This window comes from Nyctereutes procyonoides, unplaced genomic scaffold (assembly GCF_905146905.1).
Source record: "Nyctereutes procyonoides isolate TBG_1078 unplaced genomic scaffold, NYPRO_anot_genome, whole genome shotgun sequence".
Taxonomy (NCBI): domain Eukaryota; kingdom Metazoa; phylum Chordata; class Mammalia; order Carnivora; family Canidae; genus Nyctereutes; species Nyctereutes procyonoides.
The window spans coordinates 1207234-1232485 of NW_026575034.1; the positions used below are offsets into that span (position 1 = coordinate 1207234).

At 36.5% G+C, this 25252-nt stretch overlaps 1 pseudogene; it reads right to left on the reverse strand.

Moving 5' to 3' along the window:
- Window positions 1-11225: 11225 nt before the first annotated feature.
- Window positions 11226-25252, reverse strand: part of LOC129504747 (tigger transposable element-derived protein 1-like) — a 66102-nt pseudogene continuing 52075 nt past the window's right edge.

The window sequence follows — 25252 nt, forward strand, 5'->3', positions numbered from 1 at the left end:
AGCCACCTCTGGAACAAAATTAGAATGCTTTTAGGAAGGAAGAATGGATTAGATCATCAACATTTTCCACTGCACCAACTAGTCTGACACTCAGAACACTGCGTATGTTCCAGAATGGTTTGAAAAGAGCTTCAGCTCAGTGAATTTTGATGGGCTTTCTGGTCAAGGTCAGTATGTAAAATTAGCATTAGAGTACATGAATAAAAGAAAAGCAATTTATTGGTGAAGATAGAGAAAAAATATCTCTTCACTAAAATATTAGTTTTAAAGCATTACCTTTCAATTTAGAAAGTATTCACTAATTGTTTAAATTTAACTGCTTTAGCAAATGGTTATCTTTATTATTATTATTATTATTTTAAGTGTAAGGCAAACCATAAAATTCTACGTTTTTGAGAAGAAATCCCACTTTCTGAAACGTTGGTACCTTGTAGTGGCAATGCACCTAAATTTCAGAGACAGCACTTTGAAAATAAACAAAACATTTAATGGCAAAATTTATAAACTCAGAAGTAAAATATTTATCACAGAATAATAATATAACAAACAAAATTGGTAACCCAGAAATCCTCCCCAAATTTAGGAACACTGGTTTGTTGGAATTCTTTTTCTAAAATATGATAACCCACTAAATCACATTCATTGTTACTATTTTTAAATTTTTTTCGTTGCTACTATTTTAATTATGGATTTGTAAAATTCTAATTTTGTCATAGATTTTTTTTTAATTTTAGAAGAGTTAAATGAAGAATATAGTTATCATTCCAATAATAAGCATTAGTAATATTTTGTGCTATATTTTAAAATTTATTTTTGAATGTAATTTTTCTTTACCAAGTTGTTTTCTTCATTTTATATTTTATATTTATTTTCTGCTTTGCAAACTTAACAATTACATTGTTATTTTCCTAAACAATGAAATGTTTGAAATTATATTTAAATTGTTAAAGTTCTCCAAAGTCTTTTCATTAAAAATACTGTTAGAGTCTCAACATCATAGAACTTTTTCTGAATTAGTAAAACCAAGCAATTTCTAAGGGCCATGTGGTATTGCCACTTATAATGTGATGTGATGATAATTTGACACCATGGGGCAAGTCTGATTTTTTTATTTAAACTTTTTTTTTTGTAATTTATTTGTTAGATATTTCCCCCTTCTTGCAGCAGGATGTAATATTAGCTTTTTTTTTCCCCTCAGAAATATTAATCCCCACTCACAATTCCCCTGAAGTATGGAAACAATTAAGTGATGGGCAGTATACCCATGATCATGATTCCCTTGAAATATCTTATAATTTAGCAACTGGAAAATAGTTTCTAGATGAAATTGAGTACTACTAACTCATTTTCAAAGAAAGACTCACAGATATTTTCGTAAATGTATTCTGTCTAAAAGGGTTATTAGGTGATTATTTGATATTTCACACTCATTGAGACATCCAAAAATGGAGCAACCATTATCAAGACAATTTTTAAGTTCCATCCCTCTTCTCTATCTCACTCTATTTTTTTCTCCATTCTGTATCCTGTCTCTGCTTTTTGCGAATAAGCAATTAGGAATATTTCTGGAATCTCTGTACTTTTTCATCTACCATAGAAAAAAAAGTTGGATCCTCTAATGGAAATATTTATCTCTGCTTTGATTTGCAGACTGATTCTAACTGTGAGTCATGAAAATTGCTTTCATGTATATAGTAAAATGAAATGCTGTAATAGGTTGTCTATATTACATACTCTATGACCCTTATCTCAATCCACTTTATATTGTTGATATTTCTCAAATTTCATCTTCTGCTTGACTGTGAACAACTCTAAGGCAGTGGTCAAGTCTTAGTTATATTCCTAACCTTGACTGTGTTTTGCAATCAAAATAGCATTTTTTAAATTAGTAGAATTCAGGAACAGAAAGAAAATTCATAGCCACAGAAATGTAACAAATATTTATAATTCTATAACTCTTCCTTTCAAAGTCTCTTGCAGATCCAGTTCATCTAAAAGCTCAACATTTAATTTTCCTGATTTATTTTTATGATTCTTTCTGCATTATTTTAACTGAAACATGAACTCCACCAATTTTTGAAAAAAACATTTTCAGGACATACACCTTAAGGCTAAACATAAAATTAAAATATAAGACTTCAACTTCTAGCCATGATGGAATAATTGATACTGAATTTATTCTTGAAAATAGGAACAAAACAGAGACTATCAATGGAAGAAAATAAATCTGGTTCATTGAAACAGATTAATCTCTAGCCAGACCAAAGAAAAACCAACCAACCAACCAATCATTTTCAGGAATGAAAGAGAATGTTACTATAGATCTTACAGTTTCAAAGAATAAGGTGATGTAATAAACACCTTTCTGCCAATATATACATGAAATAGACATATTCTTTGAAAGATAGAATCTCAAGGTAGAAGAAAAAAGCTGGAGGTATCATAAGTCCAAATTTCAAGATATAATACAAAGCTGTAGTAGTCAAAACAGTGTGACAGACAGATAGATAGATGAAGAGAGAGAATAGGGTCCAGAAATAAACTCATATCTACATGGTCCATTAATCTAGGACAACGGATGCAAGAATATACAATGGGGAAAAGATAGTCTCATTAATAAATATTGCTGGGAAAACTGAACAGCTACATGCAAAAGAAAGAAACTGAACCACTTTCTTATACCATAAAGAAAACGAAGCCTCAGATCAATTAAAGACCTAAATATGAAACCTCAAACAATAAAACTCCTCGAAGAAAACAGAAGCCACAATTTCTTTGACATTAGCCTTGGCAACATTTTTCTAGATATATCTCCTCAGGCAAGGGAAATAAAAGCAAATATAAACCACTGGGATCATATCAAAATAAAACAACTCCTTGCACAGCAAAGGAGGCCATTGACAAAACAAAAAGGCATCCTACTGAATTGCAGGAGTTATTTGCAAATGATATATCCATAAAGACTTAATATCCAAAATATGTAAGGAATTTCTATAACTCAACACTAAGAAATCCAGTTGAAATGGGAAGAAGATCTGAATAGACAATTTTCTGAAGAAGACACATAGACAGCCAACAGACACATAAAAAGATGCTCAACACCACTAATCATCAGGGAAATGCAAATCAAAACCACAATGAGATATTAGAATGGCTAATCTAATTAGCCATTTGATTAAAAAAACACAAACAAAAAACAAATTAGGAGTGTTCAGTGAGGATGGGGAGAAAAGAAAACACTCATGTACTGTTGGTGGGAATGTGAATGGTGTAGCCACTGTGGAAGACTGTATGGAGGCTCTTCAAAAGTTGAAAATAAAAATACTATACAATCCAGTAATACTACTACTGCCTATTTGCTCAACAATAATTTGAAAAAAGTATGTGTATCCCCATGTTTATAGCAGCATTATTTATAATAGCCTAGCTATGGAAGCAACCCAACTGTTCATTTATAGATGACTAGATAAAAAAGGTGTAGTGTGTGTGGGGGGAAAAAAAGATGTAGTGTGTGTATGTGTGTGTGTGTGTGTGTGTTGTAGTAACACACAAAATGGAATATTATTCAGCTATAAAGCAATAAGATCTAGCCATTTGTGAGAACATGAATGGACCTAGAGGGTATTATGCTAAGTGAAATAAGTGAGAGAAAGACAAATAACATTTCATTTAATGTTATTATAAATATTATATAATTATATATATTATATAGTATATAATATAAATTTATATAAATATAAATATGATTTCATTTATATATGGAGTCTAAAAAAAACTGAATGAATAGTAATCAGAGAGGAAGATTAACCATGAGAGACTCTCAACTATAAGAAACAAACTGAGGGGCACCGGGGTAGCTCAAGAGTTGAGCATCTGGCTTTGGCTCAGGGCATGATCCCCAGTCCAGGGATTGAATACCACATTGGGGTCCCTGTAGGGACCCTGCTTCTCCCTCTGCCTGTGTCTCTGCCTCTCTCATGAATAAATAAATAAAATATTAAAAAAAAGAAACAAACAACCAAAAAAAGAAACAAACTGGGGGTTGCTAGAGGAGAGATGAGTAGGGGGATGGGGTAATTGGATGATGGGCTTTAAAGAGGGCATGTGATATGATGAGTCCTGGGTATTGTATGCAAATGATGAATTACTAAACTCTACATCTGAAACTAATGATATAAATATATGTTGGCTAACTGAAATTTAAAGGGAAAAATGAGTATACAAAGAAAAATACACTCAAATACAGAGAACAAACTGGAAGTTGCCATAAGGGAAGTGGGTGGGGAGGTGGGCAAATATATAAAGGGGATTAAGAGGTGCAAACTTCCAGTTATACAATAAATAAGTCATGGAGATGAAAAGAACAGCATAGGGAATATAGTATATTCATATTGTAATGACATTGTATGGTGACAGATGGTGACTACGCTTATGATGAGCACTGAGTAATGTATAGAATTGTTGAATCAATATGTTGTACAACTGAAACTAATATAACACTGTATGTTAATTCAACCTCAATAAAAATAATCAGAATAGCTGTATACCTATTAAATAATGAATACGTAGTTAAAAATATTCATATCAAGAAAACTCCAGGTGCAGATGGTTTGTTGGCGACCTCACCCAATGTTTCAAGAAAGAAATAATTACAACTCTATACAGATTCTTCCAGAAAATACAAGACTTCCTGTCTGGCATCTTATGAGGCCAGGATTTCCCTGATACATAAACTAAACAAAGATATTACCCGAAAGTAAATCTATAGAATAATATCTCTCAAATACTTAAATGGAATCTAGTAATATAATACTATATTAATAAAATAAGGAGAAAAACTATATGGTAATTTCAGTAAATGCAGTAAAGCATTGGACAAAATTCACTATTCATTCCTAATAATTAATTAATAAACCTTTAAATTAGGAATAATAGAGAATACCTCTAATTGGTAAAGATCATCTAAGAAAAATCTATACCTGATACTATATCATTTCACTAGAGAACTAGAATGGCTTTGAATTATATAAGCTGCTACAATTTCCAGAACAAAGATGTGTCTCAGAATACACAGAGTGGGGGCACCTGGCTGGCCCGGTGGGTAGAACATATGACTCTTGATCTTGGGGTCATGAGTTAAGCTTCACACTGGAGATAAAACTTACTAAAAAAAAAAAAAAAAAAAACACAGGGTGATCAACAGGATATCATTTCCTACAGTCTGTTCTGGGTGAATGTGTAATATGGTTTTTTGGGTGTGATGGCACCTCCAGTGAAGTAGCTTTAATGTTTCCTACTACGGGAGGTAGCTCTGAAGTTTTCAGCCCCAAATGGCTTCCCTTGTGCATCTTGTTAATGTCAGAGGCTTGGGAAGGAAACCCCAACAGGCGCTTTCACACTCATGCTTAGTCTATTAAAAGGGGCCATTTCGAAGATTAATCACATCTAGGTTTTGTCTGCCTGGACAAGAGTTTTGAGCGTGGTTACAGTTTCTGAATAATACTCATAAAATCATCGTCACAAATCCCAAGACAAAAGAGAAAAGTTTGTGCTACACATGGAAAATTGCTTTCACCTATGACCCAGATCTCATTAGTAGCGCTACATAAGCATCTTCTAACAGCCATTTCTCCCGTCTTGTTCCAATCAGACAACAGTTTTGTTGCCAGGAAAAAGAAGGACCCAAATCTGACCCTGACTTGCCTTTTCAAAATCTATTAGTTGTTTTTTTACTTTAATTTCCATTTCTTATCAGTTCAGGTAAATAAAATTCACAAAACAAATACTTTCCACTTTGGGGAAGAAATGTCACCCGATACTCTTTCTTGTACTTCTTGTTCCCACTCAGCACTCCCGGACACTCACAGACTGATCTATAGATCTGAACTGTTGAATTACTGATTCCTTCACTTCACAAACATATATTGACATTCTATACTCTCCACTGCATATTCAAAGATAAATAAGGCCCAGCTCCTATCCTTAAGACACAGAGAGACGGACAGGGGAATAAATACTTATGCGACCATGTTGCAATGTTCTAAACAATACTTCTAATAACAGAATCCTAATAAACAAAAAGCCATTGCAACACAACAGCTGACTGAATCCACAATTGCCTGAGGGAACTGGAGGTTTCACAAAGTAAGTAACAGCAAAGGTCTTAAAATCTGAGGGAGCAGAGATTGCTCACCAAGCAGAGGACAGAACATGCGTGCAAATAACTAATTAGAAAAATGCCTAGTATGTTCAGATAATGATGAAAGCTTATATAGCTAGCGCTCAGGACAATTCATTCACTTATTAAACTAATAGTTATTGGACAATTACTGTGTATCAGACATCATTCTAGTCACTAAGAATACAATAGTGAACAAAATTGGAAAAAAAAATTCCTGCTCCTGTGAAGTTAATATTCTAACTAGGGGAGAAAAACAATCAACAACAATGACGATGACAGCAATGAATTCAGAGTGCGTCAGATGGTGAAAAGCTCTATGGAGAAAATGAACACAGACACGTTGTATAGCCAGGAATGTTGGATCTAATGAATAGGATAGTCTTTAAGGCCATATGGATGAAATGACATGATTAGACACTAGGAGGAAATGAGAGAGTATTTTTAGGCATTTTGGGGGAAAACATGCTAGACAGAGAAAACTGTCCCAAAATCATGGAGTTGAAGCATGTTCATAGGATCAGAAAATACCTAGGGGGCCACTATGGCATCAGAATGAGAGCATTAAAATAGGAAAGGAAGGGGAGCCCAGGGGGTTCAGAGGTTGAGCACCTGCCTTCAGCCCAGGGCCTGACCCTGGAGACCCGGGATCGAGTCCCACGTCAGGCTCCCTGCGTGGAGCCTGCTTCTCCCTCTGCCTATATCTCTGCCTCTGCCTCTGCCTCTGTCTCTGTCTCTCTCTCTCTCTCTCTGTGTGTGTGTCTCATGAATAAATAAAATCTTAAAAAAAATAGGAAAGGATAAGATCAGAATGGAAATGAGGACCTCATAATGAGGACCTTGGGTCTAGTTGAAAGGACTCGCTCTTTTACTAAGAAAGAGATGGGTAGTCATTGGAGAATTTTAGTCAAAGATATCTACTGATCTAGTGATCTGTGTATCCTGTGATGAGTTTAGGGTTAAGGACAGCTTGCTAAGTATGAAACATTGGTGGTGTAGACTAGGGAGACAGCAATGGAAGTGGCAAAAAAACAATGGGACTCAGTTTTGCTTTTGTTTTTTTTTGTTGTTGTTGTTTGTATGTTTTTGTTCGTTTGTTTTAGAAAGTCCTGTTAAGATCTGCTGAAAGATTGTTCTTAAAAAAAGGACTCAAAGATGACTCTAAAGTGTTGGATCTAGGCAATTGGAAGAATGGAGTCACCCTTCTCTAAACTGGGAGTATTTTAGGATAAACAAAATTGGGTAGGGTACTATCGAGAATTTTGCTTTGAACTATTGAATTTTTCAGTATCTACTAGTAACACAAGAACTTGAGAAAACAGATGTAAAATACTCAAATTCAGAAAGAGTTCTGGACTTCAGATATGAATTTGTGGGTTTTCAACATTTTGATGGCATGTTACGTCATAAGGATTGAGATCATTCTGTGATATGAGACACTGGCATTGAATGAACCTAGACAAAAGGGCAGAAAATAGATATGAAGCATGGTACCAAATCTTAGAATTTGACCATAATCCCATTAGAAGAGTGAAATCAATTAGAGTTCTAGAGCCAAAGAGCTATGCTATATGACTTAATTTCATATTTAAAAGAAAACTGTAGGCAATGGGTCTCTGAAGGGGAAAAAAAATTGGAGGGGATGAGATAATGATGTCACAATAGTCCAGATGAGAGATCAACAGGGTTAATAGTGATGGAGAGAAATTGCTGGTTCTGAGGTTCATTCTAAGGTAAAGACAGAGCCTTTATTAACTGGATATGGAGAGAATGTTGTAGAAAAATATTTGCAAATCACTTAGTGTTTCATGGTAATATTATTATTAATTTTATGTGTCAACTTGACTACCTTATGAGATACCAAGATCGCTGGTAAAACATCATGTGTACAATAGGGTGTTTTTGCAGAGCTATGTGAGATCAAGTGTATCAACAAATATCTTAAAACGATATGGTCCAAATGGTTCATCAAGAAGTTCCTGTACTTTCTTGTTGGAGATGAGAAAAAATAAAAGCAGATAATTGAAGATGATTATATAAAATTCAATGGAGAAATGATTTTACTGGGGCTCTACCTTTTTCATCTTTGATACTTTGACCCTAAGTCTCTCAAATAAATTTAAGCAGATGTCTGTCCAAGTTAGTCAATGTTTTAATCTCATTTGCTGTGGTCAACAACTATCACGCAAGTAGAAAAGTAGGGGAAGGAAAAGTGAAAAACGAAGGGATGGAAGAAATAAGTTTAAATTAATATGTGTGTATCATAATCCTAAAGTATGAAAAGCATAGACCTAGAGAATTTTGCAAGGGGCCAGGATTATTCAGATATTTCCAGAAGAAAGGAATGATACTGCTTGGTGTCTCAAAGAAGATGAAGAGTGAACTTGGGAAGGAAAGAGTCGAGTGAAGGATACGCCAAAATGATGCTGCAGATATTTCCAGTGATATTTGTAAAGTTAACACTTATCAAGAAGGTTTTTTTCAGAGAAACTGTTTGGAAATTGGGATTTTAGTAGGTTTTAATCTCCAGGAATACTAATTTATTTTGCAGTTGTTTAAGGCAGTCAAATAGGAGTCCTCTTGTAGCATCTAGTGGCCTGGTAGCAATAGTGCTGGCTTCCAGACATGGCTGCATGCTAGAAGCACCTAGGGAGCTAACAAACAAACAAACAAACAAACAAACAAACAAACAACAAAGCCAATAACCCACGCCCGGGCCCTATGCCAGGCCCCCGAAGTGGGTAAATCTCCCCAGGTGCTGCTAATCTGCAACCAGTTTTAAAAACAACTGTGCACTAAAGAAACTCCTCAAGAGACTAATCAGAGTTTGCTGGGCATTCGGCTGGTTTCCTTGCAGCTGTTCTCCATTTATTACTTCCGATGTTAACAGTGACAACGAGAAGGATTCACTCAATTTTATCAGGAAGTTGGGGAGTACGGAAACCAAACTTCAAAATCTTCTGAAAGTCCTTTGGATGAACGCAGATCTAAACATCTAAATGCCAGCCCCATTATTACCTCTGCCATTCAGGTCAGTGAATAAGCTGAACGCTTTACGTGCACAGATGCAGCATGAAGCCGGCAGAGAGAGCAGATTCAAACAGAAAGCATGTCTCATATCCTTCTGAGACCTGAATTTTCATCTCCAAGGTTAGAGGCAATTTCCATCAGTTGGCCAACTGCCTACAAATCCAGATGACAGCTGATGCCCACTAACTTATCACACACAAAGGCTTGTTCTTTGGTATTTGGCATCTGTGGAAACAAGATGATGGAAACAAAGACAATGCAACTAAAAAGGATAATGTTATTAGCGGTATGTTTCCTTTGGGATGTGTGTGTGTGTGTGTGTGTGTGTGTGCATGCGCACGCGCAAAAGGGCAGGCAATCTTGTCTTCCAGGGTACTATTATTTCCCTCCATCATACTCCAGGCATCCTGGCCATGCTCTTTCTCAAACATCAAGTGCGGTTAGGCTTCAAGGTTTTTATCCATGACTCCATTTAGAGCTGTTCTCTTCTGGTGCCTTTATTCTCAAGGCTTAGTCCCTCCTCATTCTTCAGGTGTGAGCTCGAAAGTCACCTCACTGGAGATTAGGTCCCAGATCATCCTATATAAAATGGTAACTCTCCAATCCTCACCATCCTCTTTCCCCATTACGTTGCTTTATTGTTTGCCTTAACGCTTATTATCTGACATGACAGATACTTGTTTTTCTCTTGATTTCTTGATTTCTTCTGTGATGTAAGCTCCACGAGATCCGGGGTTTTATGTGTTTTCTTTGTTGTTTACTTCTGAGTGCTGATACACAGTAGGCATTCAAAAATATTTTTTTTTGCATTAATTAACAAATGTATCTTTAGAACTATTTGGAAATAATAACATGTGACTGTAGCAGACTGTTCTTTCTAGAAGCGGCCATGACAGTATCTCCCACTCCACATATTCTTCTTACAATGAGGATTGGATATTTGTCCCATCGAGAGCAAGGGCCTATAATCTCTCCCTTCAATCTGAATGGCAGAAGTGATACTATGTGATTTTGAGAGTTAGATCATGAAACACAATATAATTTCCATCGTTCCTTTTAAGACCCTGCGCTCAAAACAGAGCCACCAAGACGTAAGGAAGTCCAATCAACCCATGGAGAGGCTCAGGTGGAGAAGAACTGAATCCCATGTCCCACAGCCATAGTGGAGTCCTCAGACGACCGTCACCACTGATTTACCAGCCATTTGACCAAACTGAACCATTGCAAAAGCAAATCCTCCAGCTCCAATCAAGCTACTCAGGTTATGAGCTTGGAGCAGGAAAGAGCTATCCCTGCCAAGTTCTGGCATATTTCAAGTTTATGAACAAAGTAATTTGTTATTATTTTAAGCTACTATGTTTTAGGGTGTTTTTTTTATACGGCAAAAGTCACTAATAGAAAATTTCACTGTTAATGAGAGAACGATACTGAATATACATCATCACTATTATACACACACATACTTCATGGTATGTATTCAACAATCCAGCTTCAGTGTTATATACACACTCATATAGTCAGTGCTTTGGATTCACATTCTATATCTGTAGTTCTATAAATAAAAAAATAAATGCATAGTTGTATATGTGTCCTATGTAGTGAACACATGCAAATAAAAGCATTATATATAATATAGTACAGCCACTATGGAAAATATAGCATGTCAGTTCCTCAAAAAAGGAAAAATGGGATCACTTGATAATCAAGCAATTCCATTTATAGGATTATAGCTAAAAGGATTGAAAGCAGGGACATGAACAAAGTGTGTGCACATATATGTTGATTGCATTATTATTGACAATATAGGCTTGCATCAAATATTGTGGGTTCCATTGTAGACACCACAATAAAATGAGTATCATAATTAAGTGACTAATGAATTTAGTTTCCCATTGGACATATAAAAGTTATGTTTACTATAGTCGAAGTATATGATAGCATTATGTCTAAAAAACAATATACATGACCTAATTAAAAATGCCATATTGCTAAAAATGCTCACCATTGTCCGAGCAAGTTATAATCTTTTTGCCAGTAGAGGGTCTTGCATCATCGTTGCTGGCTGCTGACTGAGACGATGCTGTTGCTGAAGGTTGCAGTGGCTGTGGCAATGTCTTAAGACAAGACAATAGTGAAGTTTGCCTTATCAGTCGACTCTTGCTTTCACAAAAGTTGTCTTGGTAGCATGAGATGCTATTGGACAGCATTTTATCCACAGAACTTTCTACAAGATTGTAGTCAACCCTCTCAAACCTGGTCACTGCTTTATCAGCCATGCGGCATGCAATGATCTTTTGTTGTTATTTCAACAGTCTTCGTAGCATTGCCACCAGGAGTAGATTCTATCTCAAGAAACCAATTTATTTGCTTATCCCTAAGAAGTGACTCCTCATCCATTAAGTTTGATCCTGAGAATGTAGCAATCCTTCAGGCTCCTCTTCAAATTCTACTTCTCTTGCTATTTTCACCACATCCACAGTTACTTCCTCCACTGAGGTCTTGAACTTCTCAAAATTGTCCATGAGGGTTGGAATCAATTTCTTCCAAACTCCCCGGTTAGTGTTGATAGTTTGACATCTTCCCATGAATCATAAGTGTTCTTAATGGCATCTAGAATGGTGAATCCTTTCCAGAAGGCTTTCGATTTACTTTGTCCAGATCCATCAAAGGAATCATTCTCGATGGCAGCTATAGCCCTATGAAATGTGCCCCTTAAATAAGAGTTGAAAGTTAAAATTATTCCTTGAGATATAGGCTACAGAATCGATGCTGTGTTAGGAGGCATGAAAACAACATAAATCTCATTGTGCATCTCTAGAAGAGCTCTTGAGTGAACAGGTACATTGTCAATGAGCAGTAATATTTTTAAAAACATCTTTTTTTTTTCTGAGTAGGTCTCAACAGTAGGGTTAAAATATTCAGTAAACCATGTTGTAAACAGATGTACTGTCATCTAGGGTTCATTCTTCCATTCATAGAGCAGCAAGCAGAATAGATTTAGCATAATTCTTCAGGGCCCTAAGATTTTTTGAATAATAAATGAGCATTCTCTTCAACTTGAAGTTACCAGCTGCATTAGCCCCTAATAAGAGAGTTAGCTTGTCTTTTGGAGCTTTGGCGCCAGGCGTTAACTTCACTCTAGCTATGAAAGTCCCAGATGACATCTTCTTCCAATATAAGGCTTTTTATCTATCTCAAAAATCCATTGTTTAGTGTGGCCACATTCATGAGTTATCTTAGCTAGATGTTCTGGATAACTCACTGCAGCTTCTACATCAGCATTTGCTACTTCACTTTTCACTCTCCTCTTAAGAAGACAGCTTCTTTCCTTTAACCTCATGAGCCAACCTCTTCCAGCTTCGAACTTTTCTTCTGCAGCTTCTTCACCTCTCTCAGTCTCCATAGGACTGACAGGAGTTAAGGTCTTACTCTAGATTAGGCTTTGGCTTAAAGAGATATCGCAGTGGGTCTGATCTTCTATCCAGACCTCTAAAGCTTACTCTATGTCAGCAATAAGGCTGCTTTACTTTCTCATCATCCACATGTTCATTGAAGTAGCACTTTCAACTTCCTTCTAGAACTTTTCCTTTACATTCACAACTTGGCTAACTGCTTGGCATGAAAAGCCTAGTTTTCAGCGTATCTTAGCTTTCAACATGCCTTCCTCACTAAGCTTAATTATTTCTAGCTTTAGATTTAAAGTGAGAAACATTTGATTCTTCCTTTTGTCTGAACATTGAGAGGCCACTATGCAATTTAAAAAAAATCAGATTTATTTATTTATTCATGAGAGACACACACAGAGGCAGAGACATAGGGGGAGACTCGATCCCAAGACCAGGATCATGCCCCGGAGCCAAAGGCAGACACTCAACCACTGAGCCACCCATGTTTCCCTCTATTATGCAATTATTAATTGGCCTAATGGTAATGTCATTGTGTGTCAGGGAGTAGGGAGGCCCAAGGAGAGAGGGAAAGATGGGGAATAGCTGGTTGATGGAGTAGTCAGAACACACATGTTTATTGATTAAGTTCATTGTTTTAAATGGGCATGTTTCTGGTGCTCCCTCCAAATTATGGTGGTAACATCAGACATGTTATAATCAGAGATCACTAATTATAGATCACCATAACAAATATAATAATAATGATAAAGTTGGAGATATTATGAGAATTACCAAGATGTGACACAGAGACACAAAGTGAACAAGTGCTATTAGAAAAATTGTACCAATAGACTTGCCTGAAGCCAGGTTGCACAAACCTTCAATTTGTAAAACAAAACAAAGACAATATATGAGAAGTCTAATAAATCAAAGTACAGTAAAACAAGGTAGTCTGTAGTCAGTTCAAAGAAACCGAGTGTCCATTAATGGATAAATGGACAAATTATATGGTATATAAATACAATGGAATATTATTCAGTTTTTAGAAAGAAGGAAAATCCACACCTATATGGTCAATTAATCTATGACAAAGGAGATAAGAATATACAATAAGGAAAGGACAATCTCCTCAATAAGCAATGCTGGGAAAACTGGACAGCTACACACAAATGGGTGAAACTGGACCACTTTCTAATGCCACACAGGAAAATAAACTCAAAATGTATTAGAGATCTAAAGGTGAGAGGTAAAACCATAACACTCCTAGAAGAAAACATAGGCAGTAATCTCTTGGACACTGGCCTTAGCAACATATTTATGATGTGTCTTCTCAGGCAAGGGAAACAAAAACAAAAATTAACTCTTGGGACTATATAAAAATAAAAAGCTTTTGCATAGCAAGGGAAACTCAGAACAAAAAGAACCTACTGAATGGGGGGGGATATCTGCAGATGATATATACAATAAGCGATCACTACCCAAAATATATAAAGAACTTATACCACTTAATATGCGCACACACACACACACACACACACACCTACACATACACACACAGAGACTTCAATTAAAAAATGGGAAGAAGACTTGAATAGACGTTTTTCCAAGGAAGATGTGCAGATGACCAACAGATGCATAAAAAGACGTTCAACACCACTCATCATCACATCACATAACAATCAAAACCACAATGAGGTATCACCTTACAACTATTAGAATGATTAAAATTAAAAAGGGAAGAAATAATGAGTGTTGTGAACATTGAAGAAAAAGGAACCCTTATGCACAGCTGGTGCAAAAGTAATTTGGTGCAACCACTATGGAATTCACAGTATGGACACTGTTGGTGGGAGTGTAAGCTAGTCAAGCCACTCTAGAAAACAGTATGGAGACTCCTCAAAAAAGCTAAAACTAAAACCAGCAATTGCACTACTAGGTATTTACCCAAAGGATACAAACATGATCTGAAGGGGCACTGGCACCCCAATGTTTATAGCAGCAATGTCCACAATACCCAAACTGTGGAGAGAACCCAGATATCCATCAATAGGAGAATGGATAAAAAAGATGTGCTCTCTATATATAATGGGATATTACTCAGCCATCAAAAGGATGAAATCTTACAGTTTACAATAATGTGGATGTAACTGGAGGGTATTATGCTAAGTGCAATCAATCAGAGAAAGACAATTATCATATGGTTTCACTCATATGTGGAATTTAAAAAACAAAATAGAAGATCATAGGGGAGGGAAAAAGAAAATAAGAAATCAGAGACAGAAACAAACCATAAGAGATTCTTAACCATAGGAAAGAGACTAAGGGTTGTTGGACGGTTGGTGGTGGGGGTAACTGGGTGATGGGCATTAAGGAGAGGATGTGATGGAATGAGCACTGGGTGTTGTATGCAACTGATGAATAACTGAACTCTACATCTGGAACTAATGATACACTATATGTTAATGTAATTTAAATAAAATAAGAAAAAAGAAAACAGTATGATTATTTCTCAAAAATCTAAAAATAGAATTGACCTACGACACAGTAATTCCACTACAGTGTATTTATCCAAAGAAAATAAAGAAATTAACTCAAAAAGACATATCTAACCCTATGCTTATTGCAGCATTATTTACAATAGCCAAGAGATGGAAGCAACCCAACTGCCCATTGATAGATGAATGGATAAAGATGTGGTGTGTATATGTGTCCACCCATGAATATATATATATATATATATATATGTGTGTGTGTGTGATGGAATATTACTCTGTCATAAAAATAGTGAGATCTTTCCATTTGTGATAACATAGATGGACTTAGAGGGCATTATGTTAAGTGAAATGAGTTAGAGAAAGACAAATACCATGTGATTTCACTCATATGTGAAATCTAAAAAAAAAAAAAAAAGAACAGGCATAAATACAGAAGACAAACTGGTGGTTGCCAGAAGGGAGGTGAGTGGGGGGATGGGCAAAATGGATGAAGGGATTAAGACATACAGATTTCCAGTTATAAAATAAATTAGGCACAGAGAAAAAAAGTCAGCCTAGGGAATATAGTCCATAATATTAGAATCACGTTGTCTGAGGACCACACTTAAGATGGTGGGTATCAAGTAATACATGGAATTGTTTAATTCACATGTTGTACATCTGAAACTAACATAAATTTAAATGTCAATTACATAAAATAAAGAAAAGTATGATGCATATTGCAGTGCCGATGATCCCTTTAGATTATGACAAATGAAATAAACTAGTCATAAATCCACAAATACTGCATGATTCTATTCACAGGAGGTACTTTAGAGTAGTCAAACTTACAGAGAGAAAAAAATATAATGGTGGATTCCAGGAATTGAAAGCCAGAGGGAATGGGGAGTTATTGTTTAACTGGTATAGTGCTTCAGTTTTGCAGGACGAAAAAGTTCTGGAGATGGACAGTGACGCTGGTTGCACAACAATGTGCAACAATGTGACTGTACTGATGCACTGAACTGTACAGTTAAAAATTATTAAAATTAAAAGAATATTAAAATTGTAAATTTTTATATCTATTTTATATAATTAAAACAAATTACATGGAGACACCATGCATTGGTAGTGTGGTGCATTCTTCTTATGTGTTAAATATTTAGATATTTATCTCTAATATTATGAGTATAGTCACACATCTCTTCAGTATCATATATATCACATACGACATTCATGTTATAAATTCACATGAATAACAATTTACAGGTTAACACGAAGGACTTACAAATATATGGCAAGGGTTTTATGCATACAGCTACATATCTAGTGGTCTCTTCACACCTACGTTTTAATATATACTATATAGGGGTGCCCAGGTGGCTCAGCGGTGAGCGCCTGCCTTAGGCTCAGGTCATGACCCCAGGGTCCTGGGATCTAGTCCCACATTGGGCTCTTGACAGGGAGCCTGCTTCTCTCTCTGCTTGTGTCTCTGCCTCTCTCTCTCTCTGTGTCTCTCATGAATAAATAAATACAATCTTTAATATATATATATATACATACTATATAACCTATTTTTAATGTACATATATTGCATATATTGCAATAAATATATATATTATCATAAATGTATTATTGTATATAAAATACATACATACCACTTGCACACATCCATAATTTGTTTATATGTAAAATACATACAAATCATCTCCAAGATCAGCATAGCCCTTCTCCAAAAGTGAATACACGCACATTTATGCATGTGTGCCTCTCAGTATTGGAATACATACAACACAGCTCTGTACACACCGCTACATTTCCAGGGTTACATGTATACATGCAACTCCAATGTCGTCCACGCATATGTGCACACTTCTTCAGGGATAAATATATGCATATGAATCTTCAAAGTTGTTCACACATATGCAAACATATACATGAACATACACAGCCACCTGTGCATATATCCCTTCAGTGCCATACATTTTTAGAAATATATGTGCTTAAAAAAAGAAATATATCTGCATATACATCTCTCATGTTAGTTATTCATACACTAACATTCACTACTACATATATATACAGGCATTTGGGGGGGTTTAGACACACACACACACAGACGCATGCGCATGATAATATCATACACACACACAGAGAGAAGTTGGGTCATGATACCCTTTTCTTCTTGTGATTTGTGGTATCAGCCTTATTATTTTATAAGCTTAACTTGTGTATTATAATTTTTTTTGTCCTGTGGTAAAGGGTTTTAATTTAATCAAAACCTTTGAGACTAAATAATTAAACCTGTCACCATCCACAGTTTTTATTGTTAATTAGTCATGGTGAGGTGCCATTGTCATAGGATGCAAGGTCCCTAAATTTAGCAGAGGAATATTACATTGATCACACACCAAAACAGCCTGGAGTCTCTGGGGATCAGCTGCACGTCAGCGAGTGCGTTGTGGTTGAGTCCACCCTTCACCTATTAAAGGGGGTGGTCCTGGAGTTGTCAGCAACAATCTGCTTGTTCTCTGTCTGTGCATAGCAACAACAGGAAAATCTGCCGTCCTTAACCCCTTGAGAGTCCCATGATAGCAACTCGGAGGAGGATGATTCTCTTGATCAGCTCTGGGCTGCTTGCCTGCCTGCCTGGCTGAACTAGAGCTCATCTCCCCCAGAGAGACAGCTGCTTCTCTATCCAGAGCCACAGGCTCCCTCCCAACCCTTTCCTTTCAGGTTGGAGAAAGGGAACCAACCAAGCATGTTTTCTTCTCAGTGTGCTAGGTCAAATGCCTCTTTCTGTTCTTCTTAGAAAGAAAGAAAGAAAGAAAGAAAGAAAGAAAGAAAGAAAGAAAGAGAAAGAAAGAAAAATCCATAGCATGATGTTTTCCAGCACTCTAGATGCCATATTCCTGTGTATTCATATTCTGGGCCTGACGACAGATCTGCTAAATATCAATATTAATTAGCACAGCCACAAGATTCCTTCTAATGCCCTTTCCTCCATTTGGGCTCACCCTTGAAGTGGCATCCTGCTGTAACTAAAGAGTACAGGCGTTAGAGACAAGTGCTTTTGGGGATTCAGAACTCAGCTTTGCCACTTAATTAGAGTTATGATTTTCTCTTATTTTTTGTTCTAGCTAAAAATCTCAATTTTCTCATTTGTGAAACAGGATGTTTTGAGCATGAAGCAGATTTCTAGTGACTGTCCATTCTATTCCTTTTCCCATCTTAGTGAGGAGGAAACATGTCCCTCTTTGTTATTCTCTTATCTACTTCCTCCTTCTCTATTTAGTAGTTGACTGAACCCTTGGGTGCATTGGGTCATTGGGAATCATGACAACATTTGAGGCAGAAATAGTAGCTTAAAATCATTTCATTAAGAGATGCAGGTGTCTTCTTTTATCCTACAAGTAATAAACACTTAAGGAAGGTGTTTAAATACTAAATGTTTCCAGGTACCCATGAGGCATTGACTATGAAGGGAGAATAAGGTTTTTCATGCAATTTTTCTTCTGTTCCTGTATACTGGGAGTATTGTGGGAGTGATGAGCAAGAGAGAATTGGAAGGGCACTGAAGTGAGAGGTAGTCTGGAAAAGTAAAAGTAGCATTAGTTTGACTCTGTGTTTCCTCCTCTCATATTCCTTTCTAGGCTCACCTGCTTACAGGAGTCTGGAGTCCCACTACATTTCCTGGGTGTTCAAAGGTCCATCCATGCTTAGTTTTACCCATAGCAGCAACCACTGAGAGGACGTGTAAACTTTCTCCACCCATCCTACCAAAGCTTCTGTTTAGTAAACTGTTCTCCCACCTTATAATAAAACCTATTAATCCTGCCATATGAATGATGGACAGTTGACCAATAATAAATACTCTGTATCAGACACTATTGTAAGCACTTGAGCTAAAGTAGTGAGGTAATTAAGGTTCCTGACTTCATGGAGCTTTCATTCTAGCCAGAGGCAAGTAGAATATTGAGAAATAAAAGAACAAAATGATTCTAGAGAGTTGTAAGTTACTACTAAAAAATAAAATAGTAGAATGAATAGGTGAGACTGAGAGACAGTTAGAGGTTAAGTCATGTAGGATTTATGGTCCTGTAGTCCATAGAATAATCATTTTATTCTAAATGACACTGTTGGGTATAAGCAGCGTAGTGATGTGAATCAATTTGCATTTTCAAAAGATCACTTGAGGAGAGACCTATGGAACACTGACAGTAAGGAAGTAGCATTAGATTTATCAATAAGGAAATTAAAAAAAAACAAAAACAAGTATGTTAGAGAAATAGATTTCTAATAGTGATACACAGATACACCCAGACATATATATGACAGAGTGATATAGCGATAGATTAGATGTTTGGAAGCAAGAACGCCTTCTTAGAACCACAGGAATTAGATGTGATAGTCAAATCTCTCCTGGTCCCACTTACTGGAGAAGTCCTACAGAAGGAAGACGCAGGCATGTTTTTTCGTTTTATTGTTTCACTGTGTTGTGTTTTCATCCTGAGACCTCACTGCTAACCCCTGGTAAAGTTCTCTTTCCTATCTTCCACTATACGGCTCCATCATCGAATTGTCCTGAGGGAGTTGTTTCATCTGCAATGCATGGAAGAAGAGAGAAAATTGGGTCTGTTCCTTTGTCTATCATGTTCTCCTTCATCTGTCGACAATGTACACTCCATGTATTGAAAAACAAAAACTAAAATTGGGGGAGTATGAAAATATAAGTAAAGGGACATATTTAATTTTAGTAAGCTCAGTTTAAGTCTTAGAAGATGGTAGTGAGGACACTGTAGAAAGACCTGTTAAAGGTTTCATTCATTTTATATTCATTGACTCATTCGTTCATTCTGCAGTTGCATCTACGCTCTTCCCTCTGGGCTGAACATGTATAGATGATGAAAATTCAGAGAGGAACATGGCACAGTCCTCATTTTTACAGGGATCATCCCATAATGGGAATTCATGAAGGACAGATTAACTTTGCCTGAAGAAAGCTTTGCAACTTTGTCCCTGGCTCCTCAGAGTTAAATTCTAAGCCCTTGGAATATTCTGCATGACAAGAACACCTTCGTTTACATGAAGATCTTTGACAGGACGAGTAGTCTATGTTAACAACGTGACTTATGTGTATAGCCTCCACCTTTGGAGGGACTGGAGACTAAAGTCAGCCATGCAGATGGTCATCTGTGTCTGTGTGGCTGACCCCCAATAAAAACTCTGGACACCAAGGCTCAGATGAGCTTCTCTGATTGACTGGGGGAAGTAAATGCTGTCTACATCACTCTATTGGGAAAGGACAAGCGGAAGCTCATCCCTGGAATTCTCTGGTATACTGCCCCATGTGCTTCTCCCCGTTGCCTATTTTAAACTGTATCATTTTGTTGTAATAATCCATAATTATGGGTATAATGGATTTTCTGAGTTCCGTGAGAACTTTTTAGCACATCACCAAACCTGAAGATGGTTTTGGAGACCTACTGAACTCTCAGAAGAACAGACATAAATGGCTGATTACTGAAAAGTCAACAATTGAGCAAAAGATGAACGCTGTAGGATCCAGAGGAAGTCCACATAACCCAGCCTGGATGGTCCAGAGGAAATTTATTAGAATTGGGGAAGTATAAAGTGAGTCTTAAATATGACTAAGGAAAGAGGAAAAGTTATTGCAGGCAGAAGGAAAAAACAAAAGTGATGAGGGGGATAGAAAATTAGGGAATTGAAAGTGCTTCTAGATAATTAGGTAAGTTGGCAAGGGATATAGCAAGAAATGATTCAAGAATGAGAGAAGACAATATTAGAGATCTTGACATCCTTTGCCCCATCGGTGATGGGAAGCTATTATATGATGTTAGGAATGGAAGTAGTGGGGCACCTGGGGAGCTCAGTCGGTTAAGCATCTGATTCTTGCTTTTGGCTCAGGTCATAATCTCATGGGTCATGGGATTGAGCCTTGCATCTGGCTCTGTGCTCAGTGGGAGGTCTGCTTGCAGATTCTCTCCCTCTGCCCCTCCATCCTACTCTCTCTGTCTCTCTAAAAAAAATAAATATTTTTAAATAGAATGGAAGTAGTATAGTCAGATTGCATTTCAGATAGATTACTGTCAGAAGCAGTGCAGAGTAAATATTTGAGACAAGGTGATATCTCAAGAGAAAATTACAATTACTTTATCCTAGAATGATGAAGGCTTAAATAAGGACCATGGGTATAGAAAGGAGATAATGGGAAACAACATATGTAAAATTCTGATAAATTGGAGTTTGAGATTTTTTTCTAAAAGCTGTCTAAGAAGAAATCCAAATGGGCTTGAGTGATTTTAGGATGGTAATACCACTTCCCAAGACAGAAATGTAGGAGGAAAAGCATTTTCAAGAGAAATGAGTTATGCTTTGGAAGTATTGAGTTTTCAGCTCCAGTGGAATCTCAAGTGGAAATGTGTAGTGGCACCTCAACAGAAAGATGAAGAACCAGAAAGTGGCTTAACCTCTACAGCATTCCGAGGAACACTAATCTAAAAAAACTGAATTTTATTAAATATTTCAATGACATAATGAAACAATAGGTTTCTAGTATTACAAATCTAACATCTCTGTTAACAATGGCCGTGAGTGAGGAGAAATCAGTTATTTAAAATGGTGTTATATTGTAATTGTTGGTGATAAGGCAGGTCCCAACCACACACTAACAAAGAAAGTAGAAGGTCTCTAAAATTCAGTTCATAAAGGGACCAGGTGATAGAAAAAGGATGAATCAGGAAAGATTCATCCCCATAACTAGAAAAACAAAATTCATACTGCAGTTCCTGTTGCTAGACTAAGGCTGGCATCTTATTATACTGTCCTATCTCCCTGAGAAACAAAGAGTTTTTTTCCCTGAAATTCTGGCAAATTCCCATGTTCAGAGAGAGTGTGATATGGAGAAGAATGCTGTATGGAGTCATGGGCTTAGGTTTTAGTATTGACTGTTAGAAGTGAAGTTCAAAGAACTACAAGGCCTTTCCCTGTAAGTACCAGTGATTCATACCTTGTAGGAATTAGGGTTTGGTCTTCAATGAACAATTCTGACTGATTGAATAATTTAATCCAAAGAACCCAGAATTTATGCTCTTCCCATGCATGAATTCAACTTTTTAATCAATGATTTGACCACGGCATTGATGCTTTTCCTTGTCCAACACCCATCTTGTACAGTTGGCCAAGTGAATTTAATATGGGACTCCAGATAAACTCAACCTGATTCTTGGGGGACAATGCCCAAACCCCGTCTCTTTCTCCTCCACTTTATGACTCCTAATCCAGTTGTGATAACTCATAGAAACCTTACTTATCATTTTTGTGGTCTAGTTAGGACCCCAGTTCTAGCACTCCCTTCCTATGTGACCCTGAGTAAGTTACATTAAATCTATTAAATATTTCTCATCTAAAAGATATTTGAAGCAGAATAATTACCAAAACCTCTTCCAACCTATTATTTTATAAGACAAGGACATAGGCGACACCATTTGAGTTGAATCTTAAAAGAGAAATTGAATCTCATCCCAGAAAGAAAAGGAAAATGATGATTTTGAATGGAGAGGAATTAGGTTGACCGCATATATGATGATATGTAGGTGAGAGCTAGTGGGACTGGATGATTGAATGTAGACAAAAGATGAGTGTGAGATGAATGGAGACATGAGAGACATGGGACTTGTCTAACAGTGCCAAAGATTCAAGTAGGAACCTGAATTCCCAGCCAATCAATGGTCAGGAGTCCAAGAGATCAAGGCTGGCCTCCAAGAGAAGCTTCCTAAGATAATTCACCTCAAAGAATTGGGTGATCAAATAAGCCCAGGTGCAATGGGCATTCAGTATCTTCTTCCTGAAAATGCAAAATGCATTTTAACATTTTAAAGACAGGGATTTTCTACAGCAAGAAAACCTTCAACTTTGTTTAGTCCAGCATTTCTCAGATTTTTCAGCCTTGGTATAAACCCTATTTATTTGCATCCCATCAATTTACATACTAGGGTATGTGCTATTTTAGTGTAAAAGGAAAACATCTAAGGTTTAGGATTTAGGACATCAAAAACGTTAAGAAGCAGAATCAGGTCTCAGGGGTTAGGACGGAAAGAGTCAATGTCTAGTCATTCAGGGCTTTTTCTCAAAGGCAAATCCTTAAAGATACGAACACACCCAAATGAGTTCCTTCCAAAAAGAGGTATAACTCCGTGCTCTCATTCCCTCTACCTTTCCATAAAGAAGTGGTGGCAGTTCAGGTTCCTATTAATAAACAGAATTTAGCATCAGCTGTTTAAAGAAAGGGCTTATTGAGTCTAAAATGGCAGGTGGAGTCCAGATAAACACATCGCAAGCCAACTTAGGTAGACCAAGAAGAGATACTCTTTTTTCAAAGTTTTAAAGTTTGCTGGTCTTTCTCTGTGCGATGCACTCACATAACAGGTTTGACTCACCAGGAGATGACGCATACAGCACGGGGAGTTTGAAAAGGCACTGCTTAACCTTGCTAAGAAATGCTGGTTTTAAGAACAGCTGGAATATTGCTTTCTGATCCTCGACCATCAGCCCAGCAAGGACGAGAGATGTTTTGATGAAGAACAAAAAAAAATAAAAAAAAAAATACTTCATTGGGCAAATAAATCTAGTGAATATTGACAGCATTGAGAAAACAACTTGACTTAAAATAATCCTTTTGTACGTAAGTAAAGGTGGCACCATAGCTGCAGGAATCTGGAGATGCATATTGTATGAAGAGACCATTTCAAAGTGTCTTTTTTCCATTGACATTTTAAAGAAATATTTTTAATCTGCTCCTGTAAAATCTAGTATTCATGCTTTATCACAACACTAAAATAATGGGTTGAAGTTGCGCATTATCGATCTGGTGACTCAAACATATACAGGGACCATTTCCATTTGTTGCATGAAGTAGGAAAACGATGATAATGACCTTTGTGGACAAACTGAATTAATTATTGGGGAGGAGGAGGTGTAGATTTGTAAAAAAAAGATAAACATACTGCCATAGATTTATTGAACTCCTACTATGTATAAAGCACTGGGCCAGATTTGAAGGAAATAAATTAGCAGAGAATTTAGTTTCTATGGTTTCAGTTAAAGCTGAATTCTGCAAGAACCAGAAATCCACTTGAGCTAGTTCAAAAAAGGGGGATTCATTGATAGGAATATGGAATAAAACCATAAAATCGGCCTTCTAAAACTCAAAAAACTATTAGGAACAAAGTAACCATTTGTCTAGGTAGCCGCAGTTTCCTTATATGAACCTATTCCATAGTCTTTTTTGTCCTAGAACATTATTTGCCTTATAATGGTACCGATCTCAGTCTTGGCTTCACATGAATGTTAAACCAGAGGGGAATGCATTAGTCTCCCAGTTAAAATGTTCTCTTTAGAGAAAATGTAATGGTTGCTGAACAAAAAATAAATAAAAAAATAAAAATAAAAAAAAATAGGACTTTGGGCTAGATCCCCATCTCCCTAGAGAGCAAGACCTGAGTTGCAAGTTGTGCCTGTGTGGACACGTATGTCTGGTCCTTTTTTGTCCTATGGAAAGGGCAGACCACTTAATGCATTATAACTCCTTAGAAATCTTATATTGAGACAAGAAAGGGCGGCAAAAGATAGCAAGGAAAGCTATGCTAATTACTAAATAATGAGCAATAACATCTTCCAGGGTGCAGATACGGGTTTAATCTTTAATTTAGAGAGAGAAATTCAAACAAAGACGGACAGGTAACAGGGAGAGTATTTTGGGCAGAAGAAAAGGCATGAGAGTAGTCCTACAGATGGTAATGCATAAAGAGTCTTAAAGGGAGGAATTGGTTTATTTAATTTAAAATATTAAAAATATTTTTGAGATCTTATTCTGTTCTGGGCAACGCAATATGTACATATTTACATTTGTTCAAAATATTTATTGAGCATCTACTGGGTGCCAGGCACTGTTTTAGGTGCTATAAACATATAAGCAAAACAAAGTTTTTGTCCCCAGGGAGCTTGCATTTTGAGTAGATTAAGAGAGAAAATTACAATTTTGGAGGTGATGTTGAGAAGTATTCGATGATTAATTAAATACATAATTAGCAAAAAGTCTATTTTACTCTTCAAACCAGCTCTCCTATGAAGCAAGAACCTTGATTACATCTGAAAATCTGGGT